This window comes from Macrobrachium nipponense, chromosome 5 (genome assembly GCF_015104395.2).
Source record: "Macrobrachium nipponense isolate FS-2020 chromosome 5, ASM1510439v2, whole genome shotgun sequence".
In the NCBI taxonomy this organism is placed as follows: Eukaryota; Metazoa; Arthropoda; class Malacostraca; order Decapoda; family Palaemonidae; genus Macrobrachium; species Macrobrachium nipponense.
The window spans coordinates 70,637,854-70,646,733 of NC_061107.1; positions in this window are offsets into that span (position 1 = coordinate 70,637,854).

The following is an 8,880-nucleotide window of genomic DNA, read 5'->3' on the forward strand; positions in this document are numbered from 1 at the left end:
AGAGAGAGAATCATAAAAAGAGGGTAAACAATAATGAATACGAAACTTGTTTTTTACGTTCATTGAGTGGGTCCCTTCACTTACTTTAAGAGAGACGAGAGAGAGAGAGAGAGAGAGAGAGAGAGAGAGAGAGAGAGAGAGAGAGAGAGAATATCATTAAAAGAGGGGAAACAAAAATGAATAAGAATTTATCTGCGTTCAGTGATCGTCCCTTGAATTACATTACAATAGAGAGAGAGAGAGAGAGAGAGAGAGAGAGAGAGAGAGAGAGAGAGAGAATCTTCGTGTAATCGCCCTTATTTTATTATTGCTGAATAAATAGTACATAAATTTTTCACTTCTGCACCCGTATTTTATGGGTAAGTTTGCTAGTATATATGAATTTTTATCACTCCAACGTGATTCATATACACGCGTTAAGCTACAAATGTCCTTTAATATCCAATTCACTCTACCTCGGAATTAATATATTTTCATATATGTTAACCGAAGGTGAATTTTTTAGTTGATAATAATTTCGTCCTCTCGTGGGTTCGAAGCAGCGCACAGTGGACTGAGGAGAAAACAGGACATCAGTGATAATATCGACTAGGCCAACAAGTGAGGTATAAGTTGATATCGATTCTGACCTTACAATTCACTGTCGAACTCAGGTAATTGTAATTAGAATCGACATCCAACCCCTCTGCCATGTTAACCAAGTTGAATGTTTGCCGCAAATAGCCATATTATGAATTTTTATCCCATCACCATGATTCATATACATGTGTTAAGCTACAAATGTCCTTTAATATCCAATTTGCTCTACCTTGGAATTAATTATATATGATGTATTATAATAAAATCTATATATATTTTATAGCATAATATGTATATATATATATATAAGAATAATAAGAATATATATAATTATATAGATATTTAATAAATATATAATAATATTGTTATGTAATTATAATGTATGTAATAATATATATATATATATTTATTAGTAATATATTCTATTAATTAAATATTAGTAATATCTATTGAATTAATATAATATATATCATATAATATTATATATATGTATGTATATAAGGTATTGTATATATAATATATATAATATTTAGCTAATCATATATGGATAATATATATAATATAAAGTAATATTATTATATATATATATATATATATATATTATATATAATTATATATATATATATATAAGATTATATATTATATAGATATATACTAATATTATATAAATCTAAAATAAATATATATATATAAGCCCGAATACCAAGGGGGGGAAAAATTGATAAGTCAGAAATCCAAGCACTTGAAAGTGTCTTAGTAAAGGTGAAAGCGCTTGGATTTCTGACTACCATTTTCCTGTGGTATTCGCTTATTTAATAAAGTCACCTGCATCTACTGTGATTTTTTTAGCATATATATATATATACATATATATATATATATATATATATATAGATATATATATATATGAATAACTTGATCACGAAGTATATAAAACGTGATGCTATGTGTAAATAAGGTTTTTTTGGCCACGAAGACTGAAAAGCGAGAGCTTTTTCATTTTTTCCTTCGTGGGGTAAAAAAACCTTTATAGTATATATATATGATGTATATATATATATAATATATTATATATATATATATATATAATATATATATTATATATAGATATATATACTATTAATACTTATTATTATGTTGACTTTTCAAAATGCATATCCCCTCTTTGACTGTATAAAATGTTATATATAGAGTTTTGCAACATTTTTCAGATTCCTTAGCTAGTTTGGAGTTAGGATGTTTAAAATGTGTGTTCAGATTTCGCATAACATAATTTAAAAGTATATAACATAGTATAGTATGAAAAGAAAAAGAGAGAGATTAGCTTTGTTCATTCAAAGATAGATTGTTTCCCTATTATTTCATCGCCTCGAGTTTAAGAAACCCCGAAGTCTCTGCTTTGTTGTCCAAACCTGTCAACACGTTTGATTAGAGATCTCCATTGTGCTTTGGATTCTGTCATCGCTACTGATAAGGGACTTTTGCTTCGATCGAGTCGAGTACGTGTCTTTGTTGAGCATACTGGTTTCATACACGTACGTCTTTGCCGAAACCACGTGCAGATTTCACGATTTTTCTGTAAAGTTACGTCATAATAGAAGCTTCTAGAAGGGTTGCATCATCTTTCGCATGCCTAAAACGTTTTATGCCATCTCCACTGTCCAGTTTCCGAGAGCAAAAGATTTCATTGTTACTTAGAACCGCATTGCGTTCAGACATCTTTCTCTCTCTCTCTCTCCCTCTCTCTCTCTCTCGTATGCCACTATTGATTTAATATTAACGTAAAGACTTTAGTGTACGTAATTATTGGTCACTCATATAGATATCAGATTTGATATTTCTTAGAGTTATTTAGTATTATTTAATGTTTTTGTGGAATCTGAACAAACATTGTACAAGTGTGTAATGGTGCTTATTTTTGTGAAATATTGTGAATTGGTGAATTTTTTGAACAAGCTGCAGCAAAAAGAAAGAAATTGGTATTCCAAGGTAAAGTGTGTTATATTTTTATTGGTTGCAACTCATAACTAATAGTTACAATTGTTTGAGTGAAACTATTTCAATTTTTATGCATTGCAAATTTTTATGTTTTGTGTTTGTTTCATTTGAAGTGAGTTTTTGTGTGTGCATTTATCCATTTTCTTATTGAAGTGTGTGTTTTTATTTTATATTCTGTGTGATTAGTTTTTTTTACACTTTTAGTATTTTCCATATTTTTCTGTGTTTTCATTTGTATTCACAATTTAATTAACTTAGAGTTATTTTCATTACTTAATCGTTGCACATTTAATTGAATTCAACACTTGTGAATTAATTTCCAAATTTTAATTATTGCCTAACACTTTTGAATTTTGATTGAAGAATTAATTAGACTTTGCTTTGTTTTCAAGTAACAGTAATTTTCCCTGATATTGTGAATTTCCCTTATAATTTTGAGTTTAATAATTAATTTTTGTATTTCAAATTTTTATAAGTGTTTCTTTACACTAGTATTTATAAATGATTATATTTAGCTTAGGTAGAAACATAAAGTGGTAATTGATCTGTTTTCCTTCAATTTACTTGAAGTGAATTTACTTGAAGGACTTAGAACCAGGGAAGTACTTAGACTTCTGAAATCAGGAAAATACTTAGACTTTTAAAGTTGTTGATGGAGTGATGTCCTTTAATTAATTTAATTACTTACAAGATTACCTCACACCTGTTTTGATGAACTTGGTCTGATTTTCTGCAATACTGGTAAGTTGTTTAAGGGATCACTGTTGCCTTTAGAGTATTCAGTCGTTTAGTACCTGTGATGAAGGTTCAGGTGTCTGGCTGTTGTGAGGTAACAATTAATGAATGGTAAGTGTAGTAACTGGAAACATGGCACTCCGTCACAAGTATTAATGGTGTTAGGGATATATTTTGTTAGGAGAGTGACCATATAGTTTTTGTTTTGCATTTATTGTGTTGAATTGTAAATTGATAACTTAGAGGAAAATGTCTCAGTTAAAGGTTCAGGAATTTTTAGCAGCCCCTTCCATCTAAGGGTTGTCTGAAACCACTCTGAACAAGGCACAGTGGAGTGCTTTAGCAGTGGCCTGTACCATACTAGTGTGTCTACTAGTATGGTAAAAGCCCAAATAAGATGTATTGCTATGGAATCATTGATAAACTCTGGTAGAATAACTGATGAAAATGAGTTACAATTGGCTCAAGAGTTATTGAATGTAGCACGTGCTGATCTCATAAATAAGCAAGCAGAAAAGAAAGAGAAAAGTGATGCAGAGTTAGAGCTTAGACGCATTGAAGCAGAAGAGAATTTGATTAAGCTAAAAATTGAACTTGCGCTGAAAGAAAGAGAATGCAAGCTGAAAGAGAAAGAATAGACAGGGAAAAACAAGAAAGAAGAGAAAGATAAGAAAGAAAAGCAGCAGAAGAGGAAAGAGAAAGGATAAAAGAGGAAAGAGAAATCGCAAGACATGAAAGTGAAAGGGAGATAGAATTGATAAGAGCTAAATCCACATTACCTGTGACACCGTCTAACCCTAACCAAGGTAATCAAGACCCTGTATTTGATGTAGTAAGAGTACAGAGGTTAATCCCTAAGTTTACCGAAGAAGCTCCAGATGAGTTTTTTGATCACGTTGAGAAAGTGGCTTCAGGTAGGGGATGGCTAAAAGATAAATGGTAAATTTAGCTACAAAGTGTCTTAATTGGTGAAGGGAGAAGTGCTTATCTAGCCTTAACAGCTGATCAGTGTAAAGACTACAAGGTACTTAAACACAGTGTGCTACAAGTTTACCAGATGACCCCAGAGTACTACAATGAAAGGTTCAGAATTTAGGAAAGGATGAGAAGGGAACATTCTTAGATTATGCTTACAAAGTGAGAAGGTGTTTTAAACGTAGAAGCTGCTAAAGTTAAAACTTTTGATGAGTTAGAAGAATTACTTGTTCTTGAACAGTATCTTAGGGAAATTCCTGAACATATGAGAGCCTATTTGAGAGAGAGAGAGAGGTTAAGAAACTTGACAAAGCTGCTACACTGAGTGAAGATTACAATATAATCAGTAGCAAACGTAATTACAATGTCAAGTACTAAAATCAACAATGTCCAGGTTTTAAGTCTTATCCAAATACCAGGCACAAATTTAATGGGAAACCTACAAGTGATATACTAACAAGAGTACACAAGGTAATACAACTCAGCAAGCTATGTTAAATCCTCATCCAATTTTTCAAGACATTTACAGAAACCTAATGTTGTTTGTTTCAAGTGTGGAAGAGCAGGACACTTCAGTCAAGAGTGTTACCAGAATCAACAGCTGTCAAAGCCAGTTGGTCAAGTAGTGAAAGGCGACCAGGTGAAACAAACTACAAAGAGCAGTGTGGGGAAGAACCAAATTCCTGAGAAGACTGGAACTAAACAAACTGAATGTTTAGCAACCAGTGGCAATGTAACCTCAAGCAGTTAGTGGCTTAGCAGTGTGGAGGCTTTTAAGCCATATATCTATGAGGGTATGCTGTCAACTCAAGAAGGGAGAGTGCAGGTACCAGTCAAGATATTACGTGATATAGGGAGTAACCATAGTGTGGTAGTACATGGTGCTCACCCTCAGTTGGAGAAGAGTCTCACAGGAGATTCAGTAATTTTGAAGGGTATAGGTGGAGAGGAAGTAACTCCTATATGCCGCTTACACCTGTCATGTGAATTGGTGACAGGGAATGTTGATTTTGCTGTAAAGGACTCACTGGCTGTGGAAGGTGTACATATTCTGTTGGGGAATGAAGTTGGTAGTGTGCCATTTATTCCTTGTCCTGTAGTGACAGACAAACCATTGAGGATTAGTCCTATGGTAGAGTTGGAGAAGAATAAAACCCCCCAACAAAACTGTTTTTTTCCTAGTTGTGTAACTTACCAGAAGCATGAAGAGGAACACAACTGCAAGTGAAGAAAAATGGGGAAACTTGGGGAATACACCCAAGAGGGATCAAGTGAAGGATCTTTGTGCTTAGAAGAATTGTTCCAGGGAAGTGATGGTTCCCCTAGTGCTGACCAAGAAGGGATTTCCCATGATGAAGAAGATGACGACGAAGAAGAAGAACCTGTTGTTCCTGAAGAGACTCCAAGTAGTCAAAGTGTTCCTGAAGACAGTAGTGGAACTACAGTAGCTGAGTTAGCATATATTGAGAATTCAACCCTTGAAGTTGGTCAAGTGACTAAAGAGAAGCTAATGGACTTGCAGAAGAAGGAATTGTTCTTCAAAGTTTTTGATCGAGAAGAGATGCAACAAACTCCCTACCTGTTTTATTATCTGAGGGAAGGTTTTGCTGATGATTGGAAGTATAGACCTACAGAATATACCAGGAGATGCTGTATGGGGCGGGAATATCATCAAATGTTGAATTCCATATCCCATTGGAGAAAGGCAAATAAGTGGTAAGCAGTAAAACTCATGAAGTCTGGACATATGGGAATCAGGAAGACTGTGGAGAAGATCATGACATATTTTTTTCTGGCCTTGACTTCACAAAGATGTTAGCAGGTTTTGTCGTGAGTGTCATATCTGCCAGATAGCTGGAAAACTGAATGAAACAATAGAGAAAGCCCCCTACAACCTATAGAAGTTAGAGGAGAACCCTTTAGCAAAGTGATTATAGACATGGTTGGACCGCTGCCGAAGACAAAGAAAGGAAACGAGTATTTGTTAACATTAATGTGTTCTGTGACAAGATATCCAGAGGCAATCCCTGTTAGAAACATATCTGCCAAGATAGTTGCTGAAAAACTTGTGGACTTTTTCTCGAAGTTTGGTATGCCAGAAATAGTACAAAGTGATAGAGGAACACACTTTACTTCAAAGTCATTCTAGGATATGATGAATTTGTTAGGAGTGAAACAACAGTTATCCACTGCTTATCATACAGAGACTCAAGGTGCCTTAGAAAGGTTCCACCAGACATTGAAAAGTATGCTGACAAAGTATTGTTCTGTTTCAGGAAGAGAATGGGATGTTGGTTTGCCATTAATGTTGTTTGAAGTTAGGAGTGCTTATCAAGAAAGTATGGGATGTTCACCTAATGAAATGATGTTTGGTAGAGAAGTTAGAGGAACCTTGAAGATTCTTGCAGAAAATAGAGAAGACAATCAAGAGGAAAGCCAAGATGAATATGTAAAGAACTTAAGGAAAAGGTTGAAAGAGATTAGAAAATTATCTTTAGAAAATTTGAAAGTGAGCTAAGAGAAAATGAAAAGGAGATATGATGCTAAGGCTAAGCTAAGAAGTTTTAGTGTTGGACAAGAAGTGTTAGTGTTCTTACCTGTCAAGAGATTTCCCCTCACAAATAAATTTCAAGGTCCTTCCGAAATAATTGAGAAGTTGAGTGGTAGAACTGATGTGACTGAAACACCAGAAAGAAGAGGACAACAAAGGAAGATACATGTGAACCTCTTGAAACCTTATTTCTCAGAAACTAAAACTGAAACTGTGCCAATAACACAAACAACTTCATCTACAGAAGACGATGATGGCTACGAATTGGGAGCTGCAAGCAAGATGAATAATTCTTCAATTTTGAAAAATTTGGAGGATAAACGAAAACATCTGAGTGTTGAACAAGGTGAAGACTTGAGTGAAGTAATTAGAAGTTTCTCAGAAATTTTTGCAGATGTACCTAAGCGTACTGATCTGACCAAACATAAGATCCAGATTCAAGAAGATGGAAAACCACTCAAGCAAAGAACCTATTGCTTATCACCTTATCATCAAGATATTTTGAAGAAAGAAGATAAGCAATTGCTGCAACATGGATTAGCAGAACCCAGTTCAAGTCACTTTAGTTCTCCATGTGTGTTAGTGAAGAAATCTGATGGTTCATTTAGAATGTGTACTGATTATAGGGAACTGAATTCTATCAGTGTGGCTGGCAATTATCCTTTGCCTCTTATAAATCAGTTACTTGATAATATTGGGCAAGCCAAGTTTGTTTCCTAGACAGACTTGTTGAAAGGATATTATCAAATTCCCTTAGATGAGAATGTGAAGTTGCTGTCAGCTTTTATTACTCCTTTTGGACTGTATTGGTATACTGTTCTGCCGTTTGGTCTGACGAATGCACCTGCAACATTCCAACAATTGATGGATCAACTGCTAGGATCGATAGAGGGAGTAAATGTATACTTGGATGATATAGTGATTTACTCTACAACATGGGAAGAACATCTGGAGATTCTGAAGAAAGTTTTCAAGATACTTCAAGTAGTAGGACTAACAGTCAACCTAGAGACGAGTGAGTTTGGAAAGGCAACTATGCAGTATCTTGGGTTTGAAGTTGGTAAAGGCCTTCTTGCTCCAGTAAATGCTAATGTAGAAGGTATCCGTAAGGCTACCACACCTACTACCAGGAAACAGCTACAGAGATTTTTGGGCATGGCTGGATTCTATCATCAATTCTGCCCAAATTTCTCAGCTATAGTAGCTCCCTTGACAGACTGAATTAGTCCCAAAGCTAAGTTTGTTTGGACTCCAGAGTGTCAGGAATCCTTTGAGAAGGTAAAAGCCATTTTGACTTCAAGACCAGTACTTCAAGCTCCAGATACAAGTTGATGCTTCTGACTGTGGCAATGGAGCTGTTCTTCATCAAGAAGATGAAAATAATATCTACCATCCTGTGTGCTTCATGTCTTCAAAACTGAAAAAACATCAGAAAGTATACTCGACAATTGAGAAGGAAACTTTAGCCTTAATCACATCATTGAAAAAGTTTGAAGTGTATATGAATAGACCTAGGAATGAAGAAATTTTAGTGTTGTCTGATCACAATCCACTATCATTTATCCAACAAAGGAAAAACCATAATCAAAGACTGATCAGGTGGTCTTTGTGCCTGCAACAGTATAACTTACAAGTGTAGCACATTAGTGGCAAAAACAATGTAGTTGCTGATTATTTATCCCGTTGGGAATCAATGGATTCAACACCATGATAACCAATCCTCTGGGGGGAGGTATATTATATGCTGCTACTTTAATAATGCAATATTTTCTCTTTGACTGTATGAAATGTTATATAGAGTTTTGCAGCATTTTCAGATTACTTATTTAGCTTAGAGTAATAGGATGTCTTAAAATGTATGTTCAGATTTCACATAACATAGTGTAAAAGTATATAACGTAGAATGTAAAGAAAGAGAGAGATTACCTTTGTCTGTTCGAAGCTCGAATTGTTTCCACAAATATGTCAATGCCTCGAGATAAGAGATCTCGAGATCTCTGTTGTGTTTTGGAATCCTGTCATCACGTCTGATAAGGACTTCT